The sequence below is a fragment of the Lactuca virosa genome, chromosome 2 (assembly GCF_052849685.1).
Source record: "Lactuca virosa cultivar CGN04683 chromosome 2, Lactuca_virosa_CGN04683_v6, whole genome shotgun sequence".
Taxonomy (NCBI): Eukaryota; Viridiplantae; Streptophyta; class Magnoliopsida; order Asterales; family Asteraceae; genus Lactuca; species Lactuca virosa.
This window is the reverse complement of record NC_136427.1, coordinates 2074051-2088295: the sequence shown is the minus strand read 5'-3', so window position 1 is coordinate 2088295 and position 14245 is coordinate 2074051. Positions and strand designations below refer to the sequence as shown.

Below are 14245 nucleotides of genomic sequence, written 5' to 3'. Positions count from 1 at the left end.
GGGGTGGAGGACGTCATGTTTAGTATGACAAGACATGCATCATAGTAATAAAAGTAATGAACAACCATTTCATTAGAAAGAAAGAGTTTACAAAGTGTGTGTTCACAAAACATTGAATACATAAGCAAATAACAAACAAGACTTGAAGCTATACTGCTCCATCTTCTGAATCCCAGCACGAGTACCTGTCTACTAGGCTCCTGAGAATACAAGTTATTTGAAAGAGTTGATTAGCAATTAAGCTGGTGAGTTCATAAGATTTTAGTGATGTAGTTGTAAAACGTTGTGGTAAAATGTTGTTTAAAATGTAGTTGAAAAATGTAGTAAGTTGTAAGTTTTGTTTAGAAAAGTTCGCTTGTTCCTCTTAGGAAATCCTATATTTCCTACTTTGATGAAAGATACGTAACAATGATTCTACAATCCTTTCTTTGAGTACTAAATGGATACAAGTGATATAAAACTTAGAGTAAACAAGCAACCGACTGTGCGCATCTGCCCTAAGCTCACAACCAAACAAGGAACAGGGAGTAAGGCGGATAACACACATCCTATTGTTTGTTAGATCATTGTTGTATATAACTCTTGCGTGTTCACTTGTTACTCGTGGAGTTAATTGTATTGGTTTCTTTATATTTAATGAAAAGATTCTTTAAGAAAAACCCTTATTTCTTATAATAAAATGGTGACCACAGTGATTACTTCTATAATCACTTAGTTTATACTGGGTATATATGTTCTAATATTGGATAGAGAGTTAATTGGGTGAATCTGCCCTAAGCCCACAACCAAACAAGGAACAAGAAGTAAGGTGGAAAACACACATCCAACTACCTATTGGGTAGTAATGATATATAACCATGATGTATAAACTATAGTATTATAGAGTTAATCATCTAAGGTCCTTTAAGTTTATACTGGTTTAATAAAATGGTTTAAACCCTTAACTAGTAAGTTTCTAGTGTTGTATACCAAAAGTTCTGATTTGGAAAGTATGTTATGTACTAGAAAACTGTGCATTGACTCTGTGTCCTATGACTTGACACATACCTGGTACCCTTATGATGACCCAATGTATACAGGACATATATATCTAGAATCGAATAGATAATAGACTTGGTGAATCTACTCCAAGCCCACAACCAAAGAAGGAACAGGAAATGAAGCGGAGAGCACACATCCTATTACCTGTCGGATCCTATTGATATATATGTATGCTTTGATGTATACATTAAGGAATCATAAGGTTAGCATTATGGCCCTTTCTACTAAACGTAGGCTTCTGCCAAGGCGTCAAATGTTATGTATGTTTGTTTCTTGTATTAGTGTGTATTTTCCCGAGTGAGACTATCATTAACTAAATATAGTATATACATTAATGGATATGTGAGAAGATCAGAAAGTAAATGTAATAGGGATGATAATGTTTTTCCTCAGCAGTGACACTGCTGGCTATAAAGTAATAAAATACAGACTCCAGGTAGTATTAAATGTACAATACACCTCGGGGAGTCTAAAGTAGCCTTTAATCCCAAGTTGGTAAATTAAAGGTTTAAATGTGAACCCGTATGTAACCATGCTGATCGACGACTGAATAAAAGATGACCCTCCAGTGTCATATGTAGTGAGGTGACATTTGTCACCCCTTAGCCTTATCGGCTGGGACTGTAGTTAGCAGTCAGGGTGTGGGAGTGTCTGTCCCGTATAGATTTATACACAAGATGCCCGCTCTCCCTCCAGAAGACTCTGGTTACAATATGATACAACATTGTATTGTTGTATCCTTAAATAGTGTGTCACATTAATTTATTGTATAACAGTGTTTGTATAGTAATTCATAGTGTAGTAATGTTCTTTCTGTACTAGTGTATAGTATACTCTCTTGTGTAGTGTATAGTGTGAAATGTTTCTCAAAATAGTGTGTTCTGACTCATGTATTAGAAGAAATGAATAGTGTCTTCCTAAAATATACCTATTATAGTTTACTAATGTTTTCCTTGAACTATTATTGAAAGACTCTTTTATCTACTAAGTTATGCATGTACTTTAAAAACGGAGTTTTGTAAAACTATAAAGTAAAATAACTTTAAAAGAGTTTTTGAAATGTTTTAATCACTTATAAAAGACATAAGCAATCTTTTGAAAGATGTTTATAGCAAACATTTACAAAATTATCATTGTGCTCACCTTGTATTCCCCCCTTTAAAAGCATTTAAAAACACTTAGAAGATTCATTACGGGGTATGAACTCACCTGATGTGGGTGATTCAACGAATATGCGTATAAGGATGAGAAGTTCCACGAATCAAGTCCAGAGACACAACAAGTCCTAAATGACATATAATCACATATATTGGCATGAATATAGTGTTTGGAAGCAAGCAAATGCAAGGAAACACCTCACGGGACTAGGAAACACTTTAACCAAGTGTTGGAATCACATGTGATTCATCTAAAGGGTGTTTAAGGCCAAGCATTTACGGCCAAGGGAGTTTACAGCCGTAAACTCATGGTCAAATATGCATATGAGGGTGTTTGAAGGCTAGGGAAGCTTGAGTGACTTTTGCTCTACACAAGGATGAAAAAGACCAACTCAATGGAGAGTGTTGAGGTGTTTACGGCCAAGGGAGTTTACCTCTAGCCGTAAACTCTCTAAACGGTCACATTTAGGGTCTTAAAGGTAAGGAGTCTCAAGGGTTCAAGTGTTCTAAGGTTTAGCAAGAGCCTATATGTGTTTAAGGTCCAAAAGGTAACCATAATTGGAGTTTACGGCCAAGGGTGTTTACTCTTGGGTTGTAAACTCTCTAAATGATGAGTTTGGTGATGATTCAAGGTCTTACAAAGCATAAGGGACTGTTCTAGCCTTAGGAAGAGTTTATGGCCAAAATGGCACCTTTATAGGGGTTTACGGCCATGGGAGATGGCTTGGCCGTAAACTCCATTTGGTCTTGCATTCTTGATGTTTTCAAGACTCTAAGCATGAGTCTTAACTAGATAACAAGTATAGGGAAGAGTACTTACGATATAGAGGCTAGAAAGGGTCGATTTTTGCCAAGAACACTAGTGTGTGTTCTTGGTGTTCTTGGTGAAACTTGAAGATCTAAGAAAAGTTGATTTCCATGGATGAAATCAAAGAGTGTAACTAGGAGATGAAGTGTAACAACAATTCAAGGAAGAACACTTACCACTTTTGAAGATCTAGGATGAAAATCGGGATGATAGTTGAGAGAGAAATAGAAGTTCTTGAGTTTAGAAGTGAGAGAATGGCTAGAAATGATTAAGGGCCATATATATGGACTTGATTTTACGGCCACATGAGTTTACGGCCGTAAACTCATTGGCATTGTGGCCGTGAACTCCTTATGATGAGGTTAAGGCCTGAATGTTGCACATTGTCTCTAGCAGGTACATTCAAACACTCATTCCTTAAGTGTACTAGGCTTAAAACTCCTTAGAATGACCTTTAACCAGGCTAGAACTTATTACCAATGTGTCTGACACTCAGTTGAGTTTACTGACTGAGCCTTAAAAGCCAAAAAATTTCGGGTTGTCACAGACTTCAACAATGGCTGCTTCATCATTTGCTCATGATCAGACTGCTTAATCATCACTTCTCGCAATCAAACCACATCATAATCTGGTGATTGATATCGACCCCTACATGTATGATGCTTACCTTCTACCAATTGTTGAGTGCCTGAAGTATTCTCCACTCTTTATCGCTATGTCGAAGATAGAGGCCGTTCTAGTGTCTCTTCTGTCGAAGGCATACTCTTTATCGCTCTGTCGAAGATAGAGGCCGTTCCATGACCGAAAAACCTCTATCACCAAAGCCCACTTTTGTACAATTATAGGGCTTCCTCAAACACTAGATATGATCAACCCAGAGTCCATCTCCAACTGTGCCTTGTTAGAGATGTTCCACTAAATGGGGTACAAGGAAAACCTAGCCTCCGTCTCTAAGTTCCGAAAAACTAACCTACCGCCACAGTGGAATGGCCTCTTTACTATTCTATTCAAGGCGTTTTCTGAGAGGGTTACAGGTTCCGATTGTGCCAGTAAGTTGTTCATGGCGATACTTTATAGGATTTATACAGGTTTGAACGTCGATTTTGCAGCTGGTCTATGGGCTCAGTTGATTCAGAGCACTCTCTCGACCACAAGTCACAGTGGAATCTCATGTGCACGATTTTGGTCCATTATTGTTCAATGGGCAATCGAGAAGCTTAAAATTCCAGTGATGCAGGATGCTCTGATGGCTACAATCTCAACTTTCCACACCACCGGTATCATTCTTTCCGATAACTCAAAATTTTCTTTTGTAGGTTTAATTCCTGAGGCTATGTTCAGAGATGTACCAGTCGCTAGCAAAAGTTTGGAAGCCTACAGAAAGGTTATCGCTTCAGGGTTTCGTCCTATAAGCCCATAAATGCAAGCCATCCTTGCAGAGGCAGATAAACCCATGAAAGATGGGTAAAAAGGTGGAAAGAAGAGCGAAAAGAAACAAATTGATCAGGAAGGTCCGTCTGCACCTGCAAAACGACCTACAAAGCGAAAGTCGAAAGCTGCTTCTTCTACTGCTGCTCCTAAAAGGCGAAAGCAACCTGCTCGCAAGCGCAAGGTCCCCACTCCAATAGAAAGTGAAAGTTCGGATTCTGAAACGCAATTGGATGTTCGCAATGAGGAAGAACCACCTGTTCGCAACAAGGACGGAGAATATGCTCGCAATGACAAGTCTTCTTCTACTCCTGAGGTAACTCAAACTCACAATGATCATGTTCCTTCTCCTCCCCCTTCACCTAAAACCACCACAATACCAATCACCATTGCACCTTGCCCTCCACCAGTTTCCTCACAACCTCACAGCACCATTCCCATATCTACTCCACTATTTTTTGATTCCACAATCCCACCAACCACCTCAGCTGAACTTTCAGTTTCAATCAACGTATCTGATACGGGGGCTAAAACTTCAGATTTCTCTACTCATATCTCACCACCCATTTCTCCCATTCGCCAAGATGATCCGAACATGATTTTTGGTGATGCTGAGGACGAAGATCTTGAGGGTTTCACTTATAGTCCATTTAAAATAAGGACTGACAGTGAAGTCGAGACCCCAGTTACAAAAGGGCAACTCCAGTCTATCCATGATAAATTTGACCAAATGCTTCTTCTTTACAAGGATTCCTCTTCTGAGGCTTACTCTAAAGCGGCGGTCGAATAGCTTTTTGAATGAGTGATGAAGGAGCATTCTAATAACATTGAAAGGATGAACAAAGGATTTGAAGATTTTGCTTCTCTTTGCACAACCTCGACCGAAAAAGTCGATAAACTAATTTCAGATGCTACTGCCTTTATGGAAAGTTTCAAACTTCTTCTGAGTCCAATACTGCTGCGGCTACTGAAGTCATTCATGCCCTGAACATCACTTTGAAGGCAGAAAAAGCGAAACTTCAAGAGGATCGTGATGGTCTCAAAAATGATCATGAAGCTTTCCAGACCTCTATCTCTTCTGAAATTACAAAGCTTCAAGACGACCTCGCAATGGAGAGCAAAATCATTGACTCTCTTGTCATCAAAACTTAGAAGATCAAAGTTCTGAATGTTAAACTAACAGCTTCTGAGAAACATGTCAAGGATTTGTTGTCTGAAAGGGCCATTATGCGAAGCTGTATCACTGATCTTACAGGTTTACTTTCGGATATCATTGAGACCAGGGACTCAATGATCACCATTTCCATGAGAAAACATCTTGCTGAGAAGTTAAGGCCAATTTTCGCAATGCTTCACAGGCTGGAGGGTGTTCCGAAAGCATGCATTCTTGTGAAACAAAGGAGAAAAAGTGTGTTAAGGAAATATAACCCCAAAGCTTCAGCTAATCCTGATCCCAAAGCTCCAGCTAAACCTGCTGTCAGATAGGAACCTGAGCCTAAGGGTAAGGAAAACATTTTTAGGGAAGATCCTATCATTGATGACAATGAAGATGAAGAGCTGGATGAAGATGAGCTCAAACAGAGAAAGGCTCGTGAGGCTGAAATGGATGAGCACCAACGAATCATCCGAGAGGCTGAAGAAAAGGAGAAAGATGAGAAAGAAGCCACTTTTCAAAGCAAAAAGATTTTATTTCCTAAGTGGACTTTGAATTGAATCTAGCATGATGTTGTTGATTTACCTAGCCAGTATTGGTTAGAGCCAGTTGTGTTGTTTGATCTTCAAAACACACAAGATTCGCAATTGGATCTACCAATCACTCCAAAAGCCTTCAAGTTTTGCTCTTTTGTGAAAATTGCAAACTCTCCATCCACAGATATCGGTGTTGATCACATGCTTTTCTAATTTTATCTGACATACATGAAGCCGCAACATGAAACATGGTCTGTAAGCAAAATAATTGTCGTAAAAGTCACGTGACCAATCGAAACTGACAGCTTCCCAAACGCGAAGTTCAAGATGGTGAGAGGTTTGGCCAGTCAGGTCTACGAATTCACTCTCGCAGACTTGCTTTCTCTTAATCCCTATGACTGGATCGTACTCTACAATATGTTGCGGAAAGATAAGGAGAAATACGAGCCTGTTTTGTCCCATCTCAAGTTGATGATAAATTCTTACATACAAGAGATTGGGGAAATGGACGTGGAGATAGCCGCGGTGTTACGAAAGAAGCCTTATGTTGTTCGTATGGAAAATCCAAAAGACATTGAAAATCTAAAGCCAGGGAAGATTTACAACGAGGGATGGTTCGTGGTGTATCAAGCTAGGGAACGAACAGGTGCAGACTTTTGCAAGGACTGCTTCTTTCTTCCTGACAAACATTTGTACACTACATCCTTTCTTGAGTTTATATTGGACTTAGTGAATAAATTCAAGGGCAACAGTAAGGCTAACCTCAAGTGCTTCTCTGATATGGTCTTTGTTGGATAAGGTGTCTAAGTCCATAACGATATTTGGTATGTAGTTGACCCGATTGAGCATGGTCCATTTGGGTTGCACTTCATCGGAATAATTTGGACTTTGAGAAGAGGATATGTATGATTTATTAATATTATAATATATTAATATGAAATCACATTATTTAATTATTATTGATCAATAATTAATTTGGAATTAATTTTGTGGTCAAAAGAGACTAATTAAATATATAGGTATTGATTGTGTAAATCATTCATTCTTATATTGTGGGCTAGTGATCCATGATTCCTTATGTTGGGCTTAACCCATGTGGTGACCCATGAATGCTCAATGGAGGTTAAAACACATGGATCATGAGGAATGTGAAAGTCATAAGTTACATCGTCTAACCTTAATGTGCACGCTGTATAAAAAGCCCTTTGGTTCAAGAAATTGGGACCCTAGTGTATTGACAAGGAGAGGCCGATTTTTGTGAGCGTTATACTTCTCTTCCAAGTTTCCAAAGTGTGGGTGGTGATTTGTGATTCCAATTGAGGCATTCACATTATTGGTGTTAAGCTCTTAAAGCTCCAAGCAACAAGCCACAACAAAAGGTATGTTTCCTAACTTATTTTATTCACTATATATCAAAGTTTTGTATGCTAGTTAGGGTAATACATTGGAAACTTCAAGTTTGCATGTAGAATAGTGAAAACATAGATCCAAGGTATTTAGGGTTGCATGACCACCTTAGGAGTGTTAGAATGCTCAAAAACCTTCAGTGGTATCCGGGCCTAGCCTTGCTTTCAGTTATAGTTGATTCTTCTAGCTGTTTGAAGTTGAAAAAATCGAGTTTTTTGCTTTCTGACTGATGAATTTGTTGGATTAGTGTCTAAGCCCGTAACTATATTTGGTATGTACTTGACCAGGTTATGCATGGTCCTTTTGGGTTGCCTTCACCAAAGCAACTTGACAAGGTAATTTGATATGAGAGAGAGGATATTATGGTTTATTAATATATTATAAGAATAATATATTAAAGGAGAAATCATATTTATTTAATTAGTATTAGTCATAAATTAATTAGGAATTAATTTGGTGACTAAAAGAGATTAATTAAATAAAGGGGCATGAACTTTCAAATGTGTGATAGTTGAGTTTTGGGCTGGGAAACATAATGGACTAAGGGGGAATGAAATTATGATGAAGGATCGTCATATTTTCATCCAAGGGCCTTATTCCAGAAGGTTCCTTGGGCTACTTGTTTGCTAAGGTATCCATTATGGTTTAGACTGAAACCCTAGCATCCTGCACTATAAATAAGACCCCAAGGCCCCAATTTTCGGCCACTTGCTTCCAAGAGAAACCCTAGGGCTGAAAATTAGCATCCTCCCTCCTCTCTCAAAGTTTCCTTCTTGCTTGAGGTGTTTGTGATCCATTAGAGGAGTTACAATTGTGAATCTAAGCTCAAGAGAAGAAGATAAGAAGATCTAAGCCAATCTTTGAAGAGGTAAACATCTAGATCTGATGTATTAAGTAAATTTTCGAATTATGTATGCTAGATTAGGGTTTGCAAGTGTTGGATCCAATGCATGTACAATAGAGAAACCTAGATCCAAGCATTAGGGTTTGTATGAGCACATAGGATTGTTCTTATGCATAAAACCATTAGTGGTATCAGAGACTTGATCGGTTTCTGTTGTATGTGATGCAATTGTCGAATTCTTGCTGAAAAATGATTTTCTTGCCTCTGCCCGAACCAACTCGGTGAGTCAGTATCTCGACTCGGCGAGTTGGCCCTACTCGGCGAGTTCGGATCCATACTCGGCGAGTTTGGGACTCAGACAGAGGATATCTCGGGATTTCTTGCTGTTTTGGTGAAGAATTATTGCGTTATATGTTTTTAACTGATAAAATTCGAATTTTATTGTTATTGAAAGATTATCCTTGCCAAAACAAAAGATAATTACCAATTGATTAGATAATAAATTCCTTATGTGATTAAAATTGATTATTTGAATTAATTGGGTAACTTATCTTGCAAGAAATTGAATTAGGTTAAATATAGATAATCACTAAATTAGTTTTTTGATTTATATTATTTGTTAGTTGATCCCTTGTGTTTTGAAAAGTTCAAAACTTGCCCTCAAGTTTTGAAATTTAATTTTTTATTAAAAGTTTAATTTTGAAAAATTTAAATTTCAACCCTTAGAATTTTACAAGTTTAAAATTCAATCTTATACTCTATCTATTACAAGATTAATATATATATATACATATATGTATAAGAAGAAGCTAGTCTTATCGCTAATAGGCCTCATTCACGAAGCCAATTTATAAGGTGGGTATAAGGTTGCTGCCTATAAAATGGCGCTTAATGGGTGTACACTCACACCTACCGCTTGCTTGACTGGTGGAGGGTCGTTATCCGAACGGATAGGATAGGACACTTAATTCCTCATTACAAGTATAATGGAAATATTAAAGTAACTACATTGTTTTATAAATTCCCAATCTTAGTTACTTTAGGGTAAAGTGTGAAAATGATGCTATTCCATGGAATTACACTTTGTACCCCTGTCAAACGTTAGTGGAGCGTGCGTGGCTAACCGGCACACTAATTTGGGATTGACATTGGTGACAAAGGGTGGCTCGATGTTTTATCATGGATCAATGGAGCGTGCGTGGCTAACCAACACATTGATTAGGTGATGAAGACATTGAGTGCACCATGTTGATTCGCATGGTTATTCACAAACTTGTTTGCGATCCTCGGCATCCCAGTCGCAAATTTGAAGTGCATATCGAGATTTAAACATGCCATTGAAATGTTCAATGAATCTCAAAAGAAATCTAGGAATTTTCAAATACATTTAAAACTTAAACTATTTTCGTTTTTCATGGTGAAAATTAGTGAATCGTCATTCACTTACCTTCAAATTATTTACTTTTAGATTACGGCATCCCTTTTCTAAGTTGTAAATAATGTTGTTGGATCCTAGCCCTAATTTCTCATTTGGGTGTTTAATTGGGGATTCATTTCTAGTCAAACTTTGTTCATTTCTATTCCAGATGTCAAACGCAAATGCAAACAACAACGCTTCTGGATCATTCTCATTGATGAACCTGTGTCAAAAGGTGACATTTGATGGGTCAAACTTCATCGAGTGGATGAGATACATTCGCATGATAACTCGCTACGAGGACAAAGAATATGTCCTCGATGAGAAGCTCGAAAAGATCAACCCAGAACTTGCTATTCCTGAAGATATGGTCGCCTTTGAGGCCCACGAGCGTGATGCTACGAAATTTCATTGCATCATGCTAGCCACCATGAACCTCGAACTCCAAAAGTCCTATGAGAACATGTATCCATATGAGATGCACCAAGATTTGTTGGACATGGACCACCAAAGCGCGAGGCAAGAGCGCTATGAGATCATCACCAACATGATCACCGCTAGGATGGGGAGTGGAGAATCCCTAACTGCTCATTTGCAAAGAATGCAAAGGTATGTTGATCGTCTCCTCAAACTTAATGTTAAGTTTGATGAGGATTTGGCTATCGACATCATCCTCCACTCCTTGCCTTCCTGCTACAACCAGTTCAGAATGACCTACCATATGAACAAAGAAGAGGTCACCCTGAGTAAACTTCAAGGGCTCCTGAGGACAGCTGAGAGCAACCTCAAGGACAAATCTATTGCATCATCCTCTATTGTAGCTGCCCCTGTGTTGGTAATTGGCCAAGGAAAGGGAAAGAAGAGGAAGGCTCCTTCTAAGAGCCACCATAAGGGTAAGACCCAAGATGGTTCCTCTTCTAGTGGGACCAAAGCAGGTTCTGTTAAGCCCTCTTCTGACCCCAAGGAAGCAGAGTGCTTCTATTGCCACCAGAAGGGCCACTGGAAATGAAGCTGCCCTAAATATCTGTAGGATATTAAGGATGGGAAGATAAAGCCCACCTTTGCAGGTATGTATTTAATTAAATCTAATAACTTATCACTTGCTACTTCATGGGTCCTTGATACTGGATGTGGTTACCACATTTGTTCTGATTTGCAGGGGCTAAGAAAAAGTAGGGAAGTGGAGCATGGAAGGATAAAGTTGATCATTGGAAACAAGAAGTCTTCACCAGTAACCAAGATCGGAGTTTATTCCTTAGTGTTGAGTAATGGGTTAGGGCTAGATTTAAATAATTGTTGCTATTCGCCATATATGGCAAGGAACATCATTTCTTTTCATGGATTGTTTAGACAAGGTTTTAGATATTCGTTTTATAATAGTAATGGTTCTATTAATTCTTATTTGAATGGTGTCTTTTATTTAATGCATTACCTTGTAATGGGATTTATGAATCTGTGTTAGTTATAGATAATTTAGGAAATGATGTTTTGAATATTGATTCGTCCACAAGTTTGGACAAAGCATGCTTGTGGCATTGTCGCCTTGGCCATGTTAGCAAGAAACGCATAGCCCAACTCCAAAAGGATGGAGTCTTAGAGTCATTCGACCTTAGGGATGATGACGTGTGTGAATCTTGTTTACTTGGGATGATGACCAAGTCACCCTTTACTGGTACATGTGAAAGGGGTGAGGGTGTATTGGATCTCATACATACATATGTATGTGGACCCTTTAGATCCACCACAAGGGACGCTTGTCGCTTCTACGTGACTTTTATAGACGATTATAGCAGATATGGATATATCTACTTGATCAAGCAAAAGTCAGAAACCTTTGAAAAGTTCAAAGAGTTTAAGAATGAAGTGGAGAATCAGCTGGGCAGGAAAATCAAGATGCTTCGATCTGATCGAGGAGGAGAGTACCTAAGTCTTAAGTTTCACGACTATCTAAAAGAATGTGGAATAGTTTTGCAATTGACGCCTCCTAGAACGCCACAATTGAATGGTGTGGCTGAGAGACGTAATCAAACCTTGTTGGACATGGTTCGTTTTATGATGAGTCGTGCTTCGTTACCAATCTCATTCTGGGGGTATGCCTTAGAGACTATCGCCCATATCCTTAACTTAGTTCCCACCAAGAAGGTTGCCAAGACACCTCACGAGATGTGGACAGGGAAAGCTCCCTCGTTAGCACATATCAAGGTTTGGGGTTGTGAAGCTTTCGTAAGACGAGAGACTCACGACAAGCTAGAACCTCGTAGTGAGAAGTCTTATTTCATCGGCAATCCACAGAAGTATTTTGGCTATCTCTTCTATAGACCAAGTGACAATGTTGCCTTTGTTGCTAGGAGAGGAGTTTTCAGAGAGAGAGAACTCATAAGTCAAGGAGACAGTGGGAGTCAGATTGACCTTGAAGAGCTTTAAGAGTCAGGAAATGAAGGAACCTCTGACACTGGCGTTCAACTTGAGGAGGAAACTCCTGTTGAAGCAATTGACCAGTCCTTACCTCTTAGAAGTTCAAGTAGAGTTATTGTTCCACCCCAGTTTTATGGTTTCCATATTACTACTGTAACACCCTTTTTTTTTTTCCTGCGGTAAATAAATATTTACTACAGTAATAAAATATCTGATTTGGTCCCCATTTGAATATTAATAAAACTTCATTTATAATATAATGACATTTAAAGAGTTTTAAATAAACACAAATAAATCCAGGTTTAAACTTTATTACATAAAACATGATTTATTGAAATAAACAGCGGAAGACTTTTATCCATAATTTTCAAGAGTAATGCGGTTGCCACGATAGTCAAGCTGGATTCTTCCCCTTGTTTACCCCAGAGGGTCCTGTAAAAATGTTAATAGTATCTGATAAGCCAACGCTTAGTGAGTTCACAATCTATACATTTTACCACATGCATATAATCATTATAAAAATATTTACTGTTTTACTACAGTAATTCTGAAATATTTACTGTTTTACTACAGTAATCCTGAAACATCTACTGTTTAACTACAGTAGTTAATCATGTATGTCATATAATAATCATAGTAATAACATTTACTAGTATATAATATATAGCATAACATTTTTACCGTCAACAGTAAAAATTACACATATAACATGTTTACACATAATTACCGTCAATAGTAAATAATGGTAAATAATGGTAAATATTATTTATCATAATATCTTCACATGAACTTGTTTTATAATAACTACATACATGAGTATCACATATAGAATAGTAAAACTCACCTTAGTCGCAGAACAGCAACACGAACGTTTGTTTTCTCGAGTTTATTCACTTAACAGCCTCTCGGGATTTATCTTCTCGATTATCAAGACTATAATTTACACTTGTTGTTCTTTCCCAAATGAAGGAAAATTACCTCTCTATTTATAGGTAAAAATGTTGATTATCTTATTCATGACCTAATTTCTCCATTATTATTATTTTTTTTTTTTATGATTTCTTTTACTTTTGGCCTAATTCTGGCACTCAATACCACACCTAGAACTATTGGACCCGACTCCATCTTGAAGGAAATCGAGTCAGCTTTCCAATGGCACCAGCCACTCGCCGCCACTCGCCGCCACGCGCCGCCACTCGCCACTTTTCCGGCCGGTGGTCGGCTGCCGGATTTCATTTCGAGATTTTTGTTCAAACTTCAAAAATTCATAACTTCTTCATACGAGTTCCGTTTTCGACGTATTGTTTTTTCATGCGTAGGTATTTCCGAGTACTACAACTTTAATTTAGATCACTTTAGCTAAAAATAAATATATTTTTACTTTCATATTTAAATGTAATTATAACTTTTTAAACCATATAACCATTAAATCTTTTATACACATTTTTGATTATTTGTAACACCAAATTTACTACTATATATTTATATATAACTTATGATAATTTAATAAACATTTTTGACATAAATACTTATCTTTATTTATTTATTTATAAATGAAAACGGGGCGTTACAATTTTCCCCTACTTGGAATGATTTCGTCCTCGAAATCCTTATAAAAAGAACTCGGGATAATTCTTTTTCATTTCATCTTCTGGTTCCCAAGTCCATTCTGTTCCACGTCGGTGCTGCCATTGTACTTTAACAATTACTATTTCCTTGTTGCGTAATGTCTTTATTTTTCGATCTATAATGGCAATAGGCTTTTCAGTGTAGTTAAGTCTGTTATCTACCTGAATATCGTCAAGTGGCACAATATAGGTTTCTTCTGCCATACACTTTCTTAATTGCGACACATGAAATGTGTTGTGTATCTGATTTAATTGTTCTGGTAGCTCTAAGCGATATGCTACCTTCCCAACTCGTGCAATAACTTTATATGGACCAATGAATCTAGGTCCCAATTTTCCTCTTTTCCTGAATCGGATGATTCCCTTCCATGGTGACACTTTTAGTAATACAAAATCTCCAACTTGAAATTC

At 37.8% G+C, this 14245-nt stretch overlaps 1 long non-coding RNA gene across 1 annotated transcript; it reads right to left on the bottom strand.

Moving 5' to 3' along the window:
• Positions 1-12480: 12480 nt before the first annotated feature.
• LOC145156221 (uncharacterized) lies at positions 12481-13154 on the bottom strand. The gene is made up of 2 exons (XR_013736547.1): positions 13051-13154; positions 12481-12638 (listed from the first exon to the last, which is right to left on the bottom strand). It is a non-coding gene; the product is annotated as an uncharacterized LOC145156221 (long non-coding RNA).
• Between the last annotated feature and the right edge of the window lie 1091 nt (positions 13155-14245).